This window comes from Rousettus aegyptiacus, unplaced genomic scaffold (assembly GCF_014176215.1).
Source record: "Rousettus aegyptiacus isolate mRouAeg1 unplaced genomic scaffold, mRouAeg1.p scaffold_m13_p_13, whole genome shotgun sequence".
NCBI lineage: Eukaryota > Metazoa > Chordata > Mammalia > Chiroptera > Pteropodidae > Rousettus > Rousettus aegyptiacus.
Window position 1 is genome coordinate 25,460,837 of NW_023416288.1, and position 15,529 is coordinate 25,476,365.

At 32.7% G+C, this 15,529-nt stretch overlaps 1 long non-coding RNA gene across 1 annotated transcript in view; it reads right to left on the reverse strand.

Annotated features, from left to right (window-relative positions):
• Positions 1 to 243: 243 nt before the first annotated feature.
• Positions 244 to 15,529, reverse strand: part of LOC118610703 — a 99,820-nt gene continuing 84,534 nt past the window's right edge. The window contains exon 3 of the long non-coding RNA XR_004953899.1: positions 244 to 365. This is a non-coding gene — a long non-coding RNA (uncharacterized LOC118610703). The remainder of the gene's footprint in view (positions 366 to 15,529) is intronic.

Sequence of the window (15,529 nt, forward strand, 5' to 3'; positions counted from 1 at the left end):
TGTGTCTGTTTTATTAACTGGTCAACTCAAGAAATTAGAATAGTCACCTTAACATAGCAAACATCCAAGAAGCATTTATTGATGAATAAGTTAATGGGGAGAAGTAAAATCTTTTATTAATATCTGATATTTTCCCTTGAAAAGAGAAGAAACTCTTACCTAGAATGCTTAAAGAAAATGAGGATTCATTTGCTCATATGACTGAACAATCCAAAATAGGCCTACCTTCATGTATTGCTTGAAAGGACTTAAAAAGTGGCCACCAGGCTCTGTTTTTATCAATGTCACAATTTCCTCTGTTCTCTATTTCTCATGGTCATAAGATGGCCACAATAGCTCTTCACAACTGTTCAGATTCAACTCCACTGTAAGAGAGAGAGAGAAAGAAAATGCTTTTTCTGTGTTGCTCACAAGCCCCAGGATTAGCTATAACTTAGCTTGATCCAGACCCTTAGGGCCAGGACAGTATAGGGGGTGGACTGGCAGAGGCCTTGGCCACTGCCCCTTATGTCAGGGAGAGGACAGCAGCACTAGAAACACGTTGGTTAAAAGTGACGCATTAGAGACTTGTATGTTAACAGTACAAGAAAGGCCTCCTTAGTTAAAACAAACTACAAATTATTTCAGAGATTGAGCAGAAATACCATGGAAAAGGGTATAGAAATAAGGAGGCCTCAACTAACTCTAACCTCCCCTATCCCGAAAGTCTCACATTTAGTCTCTAGTGTCATCTCATATGTGTCTATAAAAGCATTACACACGCATTATCAAAATGCAGAAGAAATTGAAGATCATGAGACTAGCAATTATAAAGTAAAACAAAAACAAAAACAAAAACTTTTCAGCCCATTACTCTAAAATCTCACCCAGTTATTTCTAGTAGTCTCTGGGGTGTCACTTAAAGATCAGTGTGTGATCATATATCACAGGGTATGAGTATTTCAGTCTGAAAATCACTGTGCTATATCACCACCTCCTAACACACACAAAAAAATACTACATACTTCCTCACCTTGCCACACTCAGTAGATTTAGAATTTTTGCTTGAATAAATATTTAATGTTTCTTTTATAATGCCTGTATAAATATTATTCACACTCAAATTTACTTGAGAACCAAATTTTTTAAATGTTTTCTATTGAATAGTAGACACACCAAAAGATGCATAATTATAAGTATTTCGGTGAATTTTTACCAAGGAAACACATCTGAAAACCCAGAACCTTTATCAAGAAATAAATATATTACCATCACCCAGGAAATTTCCTCATGCCCCCTCTGAGTCATTACCACTGCCAGAGGGGGTGATCACTATCTTGACTTTTAACACCATTCATTAATTTGCTTATTTTTTGACTTTATATAACAGGTACACTTTTTGTCTCTGACATTTTTTTTTTTTTCACAACACATTAACTTTATGAGACTTATTTTCTGTATAGTATTCCATCTTAGGCAGATAACACAAGTAAGTCATTCTTCTTTGGATATAGCAAATAGTGCTGTTCTGTTGGTTATATAGTTAGGATCAAAATTACTGGGTCATAGATTTGTGTATGCTTGGTTTTACAAACACTATCAACAATTTTCCAAGTGGCTCTATCAGTTTAAACTCTATTTAGCCATATATGAGAGTCCTGATTACTCCATAATCTCACCAACAATTATTGGTATCTTCCTGGCTTTTGAGTTTTATCCATTTTGGTACATTTATAGCTGTATCTAAATGTAATGGGTTGTGTTTTGTTTTATCGTAGCGCTATATTTTATTCTTTTAAAACAAAGTACATGAAGGCATACATTTACATATTCTACAAAAATTAAGAACCTGAAATTACACACTAATAATCAAAAAAGTGTTCTAAATAGGGTGACTATATAACTTATTAAAACAGGGATTATTTCTGACCTTTATCACCCATACCCCCAAGCTAGATATTTTCTTAAGATATCTTATAACACATTATTGCTACAAATTTGGGAAAATATAATATGGAAACTGACCTTGATTTATAAAATTTCCTTAGAAAGCATAACAGTTAATTCTCAAAGTAGCAGTTCTATCTCTGGGACCAATAGCAGTAGAGAATTTTAAAAAAGCAAACACGTATTTGTATTTTTCAGATAACTGTACTTCAGTTGTGATTTTAATGTGCATTGTCCTGATGACAAATGTAATTGAGCACCTTTTCATGTTTATTGGCCTTTGAGTATTGTTTTTATGAAATTACTGCTCAAGTATTTTTTTAATTTGAACAGGCAAAATCTAATACATTTTATACCTTTCTTTATTGATTTATAGAAGTTCTTTATAGTTTCTTTGTATGAGTTATCGACTATATGTATTGCAAATATTTCCCCCCAACTCTGGAGAATGTTATTTCAATCTTTTAGTAGTGTTTTAATAAACAGCAATTGATATTTTAATATAGTCCAATTTATCAATTTTTTTTCTTTATGGTTCATGCTGTTTGATTTCAAAATATCTTTCATTATGCAAAGGTTAGATACATTTCATTTTCTTCTAAGGTCATTTTTTTACCTTTCAAATCTGCATTTGTATTTAAAAATTGATTTCTGTTTATAGTATGGGGTAGAAATTAGGATTTCTTTTTTGTCGTGTGCTTCTCCAATTGATACAGCAGCATTTCTTAAATATTTCATCTTTTTTCTCAACCATGAGATTATTGAAACATAGATCCATTTCTGTTAAATTGATTTATTTGTCTAATCTTGTGCTGTACCTCATTGTCTTTATCATTGTAGCTTTATAATAAGTTTTGATAGCTGATAGTACACATCCTCCACCTTTCTTTTTCTTCTTTATTTATGCTTTTATTTCTATATAAATCACCTTGATAAATTCAAAATGAAAACCTAAAATTTTTGTTGGATTGTATTAAAGCTAAAGATCAGTTTATATAGTACATGTTGATATCTTTCAATAATAAGTTGGCATTCCATGAAAATAGTAAATTCTGACATTTATATAATCCTTAATTTCTCTCAATTTGTTTTATATCATTCTTGTGATCTTCTTAATTTTATAGGGAATTTTTAATATTTTTGTGATTATTATAAATGTTATTTCATATTTATATTTTCTAACTTTTTGTAACTGGAATATAAATATTAAAATGATTTATATTACTCTTTTAAATTAGCTTTTAGTTTTTTAATAATTTTTAAATTACAGTTAGCATACAGTATTATATTAGTTTCACTTGTACAACATGGTGATTAGACATTTATATAACTTACAAAATGATCACCTTCAATAAATCTAGTACTCATCTGACACCTTACATAGTTATTACAATATTATTGACTATATTCCATATACTATAGTGTACATCTCATGACTACTTTTCCCTTTGGGTGAGTCATCCTCTGATGCAGCTTCAGGTGGTGCTCCACTCAGTCCGAAGCTGGCCACTGGGCCCCAGGGTCTCTTGAGAGGGGCCCTGCTTCAAGCCAAGTTGAGCTGTAGCCTGTGCCCTGCCCGGGTCCACCTGGCTAGAGCCACCAAACACTCTGCTGGTTGCTTGCATTTTGCATAGCAAGCTAATTTAATACTAAACCATATTTTGAACACATTTCTTAGTTCTATAAGAAGTCGTATTCGTCAACTAGTTTGCTTCTGTGATAAAAATGTTATCTTGAACAAAAAGAACTTTTAGCAACTCTAAAGTTACTTTCGCCAACATAAGATTATAAAAGTGAAAATACATATCAGTTTTAAAGTAAATTTCTCTTCTTACTGGGACCGTAATTGTTATTTTAACTCTTAGACACACATTGGTAAATTAAGTACATTAAAACAATGAGGTAAATATCAGGTAGAATTTTTGTAAGTTTTTTTTTTTTTTTTGGCAAAAATTTTGTACACAAAATGTATAAAAGCTAAATTATAAACAGGAAGATGTCCTAAACCAAAACTTTATTGAAAAAAATTGATATACAGTTTTTCAGCAGAAATTGTTTAAAATGTTCTTGCGATTAAAAAAAAAAAAAACCTGAACAAACGTCTAAGGCAAATTACACATTGGAGTATTTCCAGTGTATGTGACAGAGAAAATGTAAATATTACTCCTAAGGGATAAACAGCTTTACAAATACATTTTAAAAATTAATCACAGGAGTAGAAAAATGAAGAGCTGAAATAAATCAGTAAGACACAAAAATGAAATTAAATAGCTAATATATGTATGAAATATATTTTTAGCAAAGAAATATAAGCCAAGGAAAAGAAACACTATTTTTCAGCAATCAGATTGAAAAAATTATGTTACACTGTTGACAAGTAGAAAACAGAAATAAACATGCCCAAATTCTTCTGATAGAGAAATAAACTGCAAGAACGTTTTTGGTGGTTTTTTTTTTTTTTTTTCTGGCTTTATTGAAATAGTCAATTAGTTGCTTGTATTTACATTATACAATTCAATGTTTTTTTTTCAATTATATTGGTATATATTAGATTCAGTTGTACAGAATAGTGATTCGGATCTATATAACTCACAAAGGGATCACCCCACTAAATCTGTACACCCTCTTTCCCCTTATATATTTATTACAACATCATTAACTATTGTTCTTATGCTACACTTTATTTTCATCTATTTTGTTATTATTCATCTATACTTCTTAATCTCTTTGCCCTTTTTTTCTATTATCCCCACCCCATCTTCCATCTAGTAGCCCTCAAAATCGTCTTTGTATCTGTGAGTTTATTTCTGTTTTTGTTGTTATTTATTTTGTTCTTTAGATTCCACACATACATGAAATCCTGCAACATTTACCTTTATCTGACTTACTTCATTCAGCGTAATACCCCTGAGGTCCATCAAGGCAATATCTTTTTCGATCCCCTTCCTTTTAGTTTGTGTGTGTGTGTTTTAATTTGAAGTCTCTTGTAGGCAGCATATATAGGGATCTTGTTTTCTTATCCATACAGCCACTCTATCTTTTCGTTGGAGCACTTAATTCTTTGCCATTTGAGGTACTTATTGATAGGAATGTAGTTATTGCCATTCTTTATTCCTGTTTTTGATACATGTTTTTTTCTACTTACAGAAGTTCCCTCTACATTTCCTGTAGTACTGGCGTAGTGTTGATAACTTCCTTTAGCTTATTTTTTGTCTGGGAAGCTCTTTATCTGTCCTTCGACTCTAAACGATAGCTTTGCTGGATAAAGTTTTCTTGGTTGTAGACCCTGGATTTTCATCACTTTGAAAATTTTGTGCCAAGCCTTTCTGTCCTGCAAGTTTCTTTTGAAAAATTAGCTTCCGGTCACATTGATGCTCCTTATAGGTAACTAATTGCTTTTCTCTTGCTGCTTTTAAGATTTTCTCTTTGTATTTAATCTTTGACATTTTAATTATGATGTGTCTTGGTGTGAGCCTCTTTGGGTTCCTCTTTCTTGGGATTCTCTGAGCTTCCTGGGGTTGTATATCTATTTCCTTCACCAAGCGAGGGAAGTTTCCCATCATTATTTTTCTCAAATAACTCTTCAACTTCTTTTTTCCTTCAGGAACCTATGACATGTATATTTGTACATTTATTTGTGTCCCATAAGCTCCTTAAATATTATTATGGTTTTGGCTTCTTTTTTCTTGCTGTTCTGATTGAGTGTCTGTATCGGTGGTTTGATCCTCTTTTCTGGTCTCTCATATGATTTCTGCTCATTTGTCTTCCCATTTTGGCTGCCTTTCTGTCTCTTTCTATGTACTCAGCAGAGCTCCTAATTCTTCTTGTCTTATTAGAATGGCTTTGTATAGTAGGTATCCAGTGGCACAGTCCTAAGGGGGTTCAGCGGCAAGCCAAGTTTAGCCACAGCCTGTGCCCCTCCTACCTCCTACTGTTGCAGGTTGATTAATTATTTATCTCCCTAGTTATAGTGTTTCTATTCCTCTAGATTCCAGGAGACTTTGCTTGCTGTTTGTTCTGTGTTTCTGTCACAACTTTCATTTGGTCGCAAGTAGGACGATGAACAAAATCTCTATCATCTATGCCATTTTTTTCCCAATTCGTGGTAGGTTTTTAAGCATAAGAATATTATTTTGACCAGTAATGGAAACTGGAATAGAAAACCTTATAATTTGTATGCATATGTCTCTAGCTGGTACTTTCACTTAAAGAAACTGATCATAAGAGCAAACCTCATTAGAACTTATGAAGGATAGTATAAAACCATTAATGGTAACATTGCAGAAGTATACATATTAAGGTGAAAAATACAAATACTATATAATCACATTAAAAAATAAGGTACTATTTTAGTTTTCTATTGCTGTATAACTAATACTACAAATTTAACATCTTAAAACAACATTCATTTATTAGCCCCCAGTTCTGTAGGTCAGAAATTTGTCATGGTGTAACTAGATTCTGTGTTCAAGGATATCACAAGTCTGCTATCAAAGTGATTGCTAGAGGTCATGGGGAAATCTCCACTTCCAAACTCATTTTTATTAATAGCCAAATTCAGTTCTTTATAACAGTATTAGAATCCCCTGTTACTTTGTTGTTAGTCAGCTGAGGGGTAGGCGGCGTTCTCAGCTCCTATAAGGCAACCCCCTCCAACTTCTAGACAGCAGTGATATATCGAATTCTCCTCATGCTTTGAATCTCTGATTGCCTTCATCTTTGAAGTCTAGATTCAGATTTAAATGGCTCAAAAGTTTACAAGAAACTCCTTGCTTTAAGATCAATTGATTTAAGACTTTCATGACATCTGTAAATCTCTTCACAGCAGTAGATGGATTAGTGTCTGAATAACTTCCCCTAGAATTCTGACTACTACTGACTCAAAACAGAATGTACTATGACCCACATTTTTATGTTAAATTTATAAATTTTATATAAATTTCCACATATATGCATGCTTTCCATAAAGATAGATTCAACATATATGTGTGTGAGAGAGAGAATTTTAGATGTCATTTTAATGTTTGCTTTCTAATTATCAGTTTGGGAATTTTTATATAATGGACATTATTTTTTTTAAGAAGTAAACATATTTTTGGAGCCTGTTTAGAAGTTTATTTTTTCAGAAATAACAAAATCTTTCTTTAACATATTTATCAAATGGTATTACCAATGTTATGCTTCCAAACTAGAGACCATTGCCTATTAGAGCAGGCTTATATGGAGGCACAAAGATGCACTTAGAAATTTTGCAGTTACTTTGAGCAGTCAGAATCCCATTTTGATGCATGCTCAATTGAGAATTAAAAGTTCAAATATTGATTTGCATAGGAAATTAGCAATTAAGTACCCATATAATTAACTTGCACCTGCCAATTGATGTACCAATTAAGTTTGCAGATACCTTAAAAGAAACTTCTTAAAAATAAAGTTTCTGACATTTTTTGGCAATAATCTGTTGTAGATGTTTGAAAGTACACAAATCTACAGAAAGATACATGTGGTAGCCATGAGAATGTTACCAGCTATAGGGAGCATAACTGACCAAGGGCCTAGCTGTCATTGTCTGAAATTCAACAGGTTGGCAATGACTGAATGCAATAGGACACTAAGGCAGATCTGTGCTTGGGAGACCCAGGCCTTCAAATGTGAGCTTTGGCTCAAGGACTACACAAAGGCCTTGTAGAATTTTTGTTTGCCTCGCCCCCACCCAAATGTTGAAGGCCTAATCCCTAGTACCTGTGAAAACAATCCTCTTTAGAAATAGGGTCTTTGCAGACATATTTAATTAAAAATGAGGTCATACTGGAATATAGTGAGCTCTAAATGCAGTGATTGGTGTCCTTAAAAGGAGAGATGTTCAGACACACAAAGGAAAGATAACCATGTGAACACAGACAGAAATTAGAGTGATACAGTTGCAAACCCAAGAATGCCCAGGTTGCCAGCAGGCACCAGAAGCTCAGAAGAGGCAAGGACAGATTCTCCCCTACAGAGAGAGACACCTGCTAACACCTTCAATTCAGACTTCGAACCTCCAGAACTATGAGATAATAAATTTCTGTTTAACTGGTGTTAATATCCAGTTTGTAACCTTCCTTCTACATGATTCAGAGAAAAATTTGTGTAGTGATTTGACAATACTCACAGCCTTACTCAACCCTTGCCTTATTTTCTCTCACACAGGTATTTCCCTAATACTATCCTTATGTTTATTTTCATTATGACATCTGTTTCTCAGAAATCTTAAACCAACACAGTGTAGTACACAGAAAATGAAGCAAATTGTACCTAAGTGGATGTTAAATAGCATTTAATACCATGAATGTAAAGGAATTGAATTGGACTGGAAATTGTATTTGCAGTTTCCTAATTGTTACTGAAATTGAGGCTCTCAATCTATGTTGGTGAGCCATGAGTGTGTGTATTAGCAATATACGAAGCCAGCACTTTATGCTAGGAGTTTGAGTCATGGTGGAGACTACCCAGAGTGAAGAATAGAGATGTACCTAATGGAAAACACCACCAGAAATAAATTTAAAAGAAGAAAAAATATTCTGAATCCTCTCTTTCCATTCTCAATCTGCCAGTGCCTCTGATTGGCCAATCTATCCACAACCTGATATAAAAGAACATGGGAATCATATTTTGCAAAAAAAAAAAAAGAAAGAAAGAAAGAAAGAAAAAAATGGATCTAGAACAAACAAGAAATAACCAGCACCTAGACCTTAGCCCATTTTTATATGGACTTATTGGTCTTTATATTCTTCCATAATTTGCATGAAATAATTTCATGTTTGCAAATTTTGTTATGAAGTAGCCAATGTCCTAGTATCCATGATTTTTCTTTCTCCAGTTTTGTTGAGTGTAATTAGTGTACAGCTCTGAATAAGTTTAAAGTGTATAGCATGACTTACATATATTATGATATGGTCATCACAATGAGTTAACATCCGCCATCTTAAATATATTAATTTTATTTTTTTTGCTTGTGATGAAACTTTTAGAATCTTTTAGCAACTTTCAACTATCTCATAGGGCAGTATTAGCTACAGTCATCATGTTGTACATCACATGCCTCAGACTTAACAGTCTTATTACTAGAAGCTCCTGCCTTTGGACCACCTTTATCTAACTCCCCTGTCCCTCAACTCCACCTCCAGTAAACCACAGATCTGATTTCCCTTTATGAGTTTGGCTATTAGTTGATGGATTATTAATTTATTTATTTTAGTTTCTACATATAAATGAGACTATATAGTTTTTGTCTTTCTCTAACTTATTTCATTTAGCATAATGCCTTCAAAGTCCTTTAGTGTTTAAAATGGGAGGATTTCCTTTTTTACGGCCAGATAATACTCCATTGTGTGGATATGTGTGTGTGTGTGTTGTGTGCGCAACAATTTATTTATCCATTCATTTGGTGGACACTTAAATTGTTTCCATGTCTTAGCAATTGTAATAATGCTGTAATGAATTTGGGAGTGCAGATATCTCAACATAGTGTTTTTTATTTCCTTCAGGTGTATACCCAGAAGTGGAATTCCTGGGTCATATGGTAGTTCTGTTTTTAATTTTTGAGTAACTCCGTGGTTACTCAAAAATTAACAATCCCACTTTTTGGTAATAGCCAAAATACAAATTTACAATCCCATTTTTTGGTAATAGACATTCTAATGGACGCGAGGTGATATCCTGGTGTGGTTTTGATTTGCATTTCTCTGATGATTAGTAAAGTTGAACAACTTCTCATGTATGTACCTGCTGACCATTTGTATGTCTTCTTTGGAAAAAGGTATATCAGGGTCCTTTGCCAATGTCTTAATTGAATTACTTTTTTCCTGTTTTGTTTGTTTTTGCTATTGAGTTGAGTTCTTTATATATTTTGCATATTAACACTTTATCATTTATATGGTTTGCAAGTATTTTCTCCCATTATGTAGGTTGTCTATTCATTTTGTTAAGTGTTTTTTCTGCAGTGCAGAGCTTTTTAGTTTGATGTAGTTGTACCTATTTAGTTTTTATTTTGTTTATTTTTATTATTATTATTTTTTTTGCTTGTGCTTTAGGTGTCATATCCAAAAAAGCATTTCCAAAACTGACGTCAAAGGGCTTTTTTCCTGTTTTCTTCAAGGAGTTTTTTAGTTTCAAGTACCACATTTAAGTCTTTAATCTATTTCAAATAAGTTAGAAGTCTAGTTTCATTATTTTATATGTGAATATTCAGTTTTCCAAGCACCATATGTTAAAGAGATTGTCTCTTCTCCATTGAGTTTTGTGGTTCCCTTGTCAAATAATAGTTAACAATGTATTCATGGGCTTATATATCTGGGTTCTTAATTCTGTTCCATTGGTCTATGTGTCTGCTTTTATATCAGTACCATCCTGTTTTGATTGCTATAGCTTTATAATATAGTTTGAAATCAGAAAGTGCGATGCTTTCAGATGTATTCTTTCTCAGTATTGTTTCGGCTCTAGGGTTTTTTTGGTTCCATATAAACGTAAGGATTTTTTTTCCCTGTCAAAAGTCCCATTAGATGGATTAAGGATCTAAATATAAGACCTGAAACAATAAAATATATAGAAGAAAACATAGGAACGAAACTTAAGGACCTTGGACTTAAAGAGGATTTTATGAATTTTATCTCAAAAGCAAGAGAAGTAAAGCTAAAATAAATGAATGGGACTACATCACACTAAAAAGCTTTTGCTCAGCAAAAGAAATCATCAACAAGGTAAAGAGACAACCATCTGAATGGGAAAATATATTAACAAAATGAATAGACGACCTGCATAATGGGAGAAAATACTTGCAAACCATATAAATGATAAAGTGTTAATATGCAAAGTATATAAAGAACTCATACAACTCAATAGCAAAAGCAAACAAAACAAAACAGGAAAAAACAATTCAATTAAAACATTGGCAAAGGACCCTAATACACCTTTTTCCAAAGCAAGCAACACCTCCAATAAGGGCCTAATACCTAAAATTTACAAAGAACTCATGCAACTCAATAACAACAACAACAAAAAGGATCCAATCAAAAAATGGTTAGAAGACTTGAATAGACACTTCTCCCTAGAGGACATACAAATGGCCAACAAATATATGAAAAGGTGCTCAACATCACTAGCTGTTAGGGAAATGCAAATCAAAAAATCACAATAAGATACCATCTCACACTATAGCTATAATCAACAGGATAAGTACTAACAAATGTTGGAGAGGATGCAGAGAAAAAGGTACTCTTATACACTGCTAGTGGGGTTGCAAATTGGTTCAGCCACTATGGAAAACAGTATAGAGGTTCCTCAAAAACCTAAGAATTGATCTACCATATGACCCAACAATCCCTCTACTGGGTATTTACCCCAAAGACTTGAAAGCTTATATCCAGAAAAGATGTTTGCACACCAAAGTTCAGAGCAGCATTATTCACAGTAGCCAGGATATGGAAGCAACTGAAGTGTTCTATGATAGATGATTGGATAAAGAAGCTGTGGTACATATGTACAATAGAATATTACTCAGCCATAGAAGAGATAAAATACTGTCCTTTCTGACAACATTGATGGACCTCGAGATAATCATGCTAAGTGAAATAAGCTAGACAGAAAAAGCTGAAAATCACATGATATCACTTATATGTGGGATATAAATCTAAAAGCAACAAACGAGCAGGACAAACAAACAGAGACTCATGGACATGGACTATAGGCTAGTGGTTACCAAAGGAGTATAGACTAGTGGTTATTAATGGGGTAGCAGAAGAGGGGGGAGGTAGACGGAGTAAAGGAGGTCAAATATAGGGTTTAGGGGGAGGGTGAAGTGGGTAAAGGGGATCAAATGTATGGTAGCTGAAGGAAACTGGACTGTAGGTGATAAACACACAATAGAATATACAGATGACAAATGATAATGCACACTTGAAAATTATATAATTTTATTAACCAATGCTACGCCAATAACTTAATAAAAAATTAAAAATAAGTGCCATTAGAATTGATATGAATTATATTGAATCTATAGGTGACTTTCAGTAGTATGGACATTTTAACAATCTTGATTCTTCCAGTCTGTTAACATGTGATATCTTTCTATCTTTGATTGTATTTTGTATTAACATTTTCATGAAATCCAAATTTCTATCTTTTACCTGACAATTTCGAGTTCATGTCTTACTTAAGAATGTTTTCCCGACATCAAAATTGTTAAAATATTTTTATTTGTTTACATATAGTTACTTTAACAGTTAATAAGTTTTAGTCCACTTAGATTTTACTGCCCACATAGACATGCAAAGCTTAAACTTGTTTTTAAAGAAGGATTACTAGGTGAAGACAGTGGAGCTCATTAAATATTCCCTGTGTCCTCCTATACTTCCTAGTCTCCATTAATTTAGTTTTGGCCAAAGACTATGATCAGAAGTGACATGGGTCATTTCTGGTCCTTTTTAATTCACCCTAGCAGGGGAGTCCTTTATGCTCTCTGATTTTTTTCTCCTAATACAGGGATTGTAAGTCATGCTGAGATAGTACCATCACAAGTTGGTAGAAGCCTGAGTCCCAGAGGCACCAAGTGGAACTGAATGACTGTCAAGTCACATATAAATAAGAAGTTATCTTTTGCTATGTTAGGTCATGTTCTTGAGAATCAGAGCCTAAAATGGGGATTCTATTATAGGTGATTACTGAGTAAGTACCTTGGGTAAAACCTATAATGAAGTGAAGGAAGAATAATACAGGGGAAGATAAAATAGAGAAAAAAATGTAGTTGACATCTAATCTAGCCTAATCAATTTGGCACCAAAGAATCGTGCTATGTAAGATGCTTCCTGCAGTTGAGAGCTATTAACAGCTAACACTAATAGCGGCTTGGGATGAGTGCATCATTGATAAAGCAGATCTAGCCTGGGTCTCAACAGAGTTTATTATAGTCTCCAAGATATACGTAATTTGCTTCCACCTTGTAGCCTATCCTATCCTGTGTCAGCCAATGATATTGCTAGTTGTACTGAAAGAATTAATCTAATGGCCCATTCTATTTACCCTGACTTTAAATCGTACTGTCAGTATATATATGAAATCCCACATATACGAAACTGTTTCTGGGCTACCTGTTTTTGGTTATTGCACATTTGCTTCTTTTTTTCCCAAAACATTGTTTCAATTACTGTTTCTTTAGAGTAAGATTGTATATCTAGTGAGACATAAAATCATTAAACTTTTTCCAAAAATTATTGGTGATTAGTAAGCATTGTAACTTTTAAGTAAATTTTGAACTCAGACTGTAAGGTTATATCAAAAATACCCATTGATATTGGGTTGAATTTATAAATTAATCTGTGCAGAAGCTGAATTCTTACAATACTGAGTACCCCTATCCAGAAATATTCTATTTATTTAGGTCTTCTTTGTGACATAAAGTTTTAGGTTGTTGTTGCTTTATTAGTTTCATATAGATTTATCAGTTTTTATTAACTTTTTCTTATTTTCTGGTGCTCATTATTTTATATAAGACCATTTGTCCAATTATATTTTTAATTGGTTTTTGGTAGATGAAGATAAATTTCTCACTTGTACAGTAACACATCACAGTCACTCAAAGTCTATAGTTTATGGTTCATTCTTGGTGTTTCCACCATAATAGTATCACATGGATTTTCACTTCCCTAAGAGACTTTTGTGCTTCAACTATTCAACCCCTGGCAACTCCTGATCATTTTACTCTGTCCACAGTTTAGCTCTTTCCAGAAAGTCATTGGAATTATATGGTATATAGTCTTTTTAGACTGGATTCTTTCATTTAGTAACATGCATTTAAGGTTCTCATATGTCTTTTCATAGAAGTAAGTTTAGTTTTATTAAGAAACCCCTAAATTGTCTTCCAAAGTGGCTATACGGCTTTGCATTTCTACTAGTAATGAATGGGAGTTTCTAATGGTCCACATTTTTGCTGACATTTAGTATTATCATTACTCTGGAATTTGACCTTTCTAGTAGGCATGTAGATATAGATGATAATATAGATATATGGATATAGATATAGATATAATAATTGTTTTAATTTCCACTTTCCAGATGACATGTGATATGGATCATCTTTTCATATCCATGTCATCTATATATTTTCTTTGGTGAAGTATCAATTAAAATCTTAGGCTCATTTTTAAAATGAGTTATCTGTTTTCTTACTTGAGCTTTAAGAGCTATTTGTATATTTTGTATGAGTCCTATATCAGGTATGTCTTTTGCAAGTATTTTCTCCCAAACCATCACTTGATGTATTCATATGATATGACTTTTGCATAATAGACATACTAAATTTTAATGAATTCCAATGACCAATTATTTATTTCATGGATTGTGCTATTTGTATTATATATAAAGTCATTGTCAAACATAAAATTATCTAAGTTTTCTTCTATGTTATCTTCTAATTGTTTTGTAGTTTTATATCTTACATTTAGGTCTTTGATCCATTTTAAGTTAATTTTTGTGAAGACTTATTTTTTTTTTACATGTGGGTGACCAGTTATTCCAGCACCATTTATTGAAAAGACTATCTTTGCTCCATCGTATTGCCTTTGCTTTTTTGTCAAACATATGTTGACTATATTTATGTGGGTCTATGTCTGAGAAATCTATTGTTCAATTGATCTATTTGTCTATTCTTTCACCAATATCATACTGTCTTGAATACTGTCTTTTTATTAAGTCTTGAATTTGGGTAATGTCAGTCCTCCAACTTTGTTCTTCTCCTTTAATATTGTGTTGCCTATTCCGGGTCTTCATTTCTCTGTATAAACTTTAGAATCAGTTTGTCAATATTCACAAAATATTTTGCTGGGGTTTTTATTGAGATTGCATCAGATCTATAAATCAAGTTGAGAAGTACTGATGTCTTGACAATATTGAGTCTCCTGTCCATGAACATGGAATATTTCTCCATTTATATAGTTTTGATTTCTCTCATCAGAGTTTTAAGTTTTTTTTCTTATAGATTTTGTACATATTTTGTTTAGATTTATACTTAAGTATTTCATTTTTGGGGTGCCAATGAAAATGATATTGTTTTTAATTTAAATTCCACTTGCATATTACTGATATATTATAAAGTGATTAACTTTTGTAATTGCTTACTCTTCCACAATTTTTGTCAGTTCTTTTAGATTTTTTACGCAAATGATTATATCATCAGTGAACAAAGGCAGTTTTACTTCTCAATCTATATAACTTTTATTTCCTTTTCTTGTCTTATTACAGTAGTTAGAACTTCCAGAATGATGTCGAAAAGAAGAGGGGGCATTCTTCTCTCATACCTAATACAAGTGAGAAAGCTTTGAGTTTCTCGCTATGAATTATAGTGTTAGCTGTTTTTTGTTTGTTTGTTTGTTTTTAAGAGATGTTACCAAGTCAAGGAAGTTCCCTTCTATTCCTACTTTACTGAGATATTTTCTTTTTTATCATAATGGGTGTTGGACTTGTCAAATTCTTTTTCTGCACCTATTGATATGATCATGTGGCTTTTAATCTGTTGATGTGATGGATTGCATGAATTGATTTTCAAATTTTGAACCAGCCTTGTATGCCTGAGATA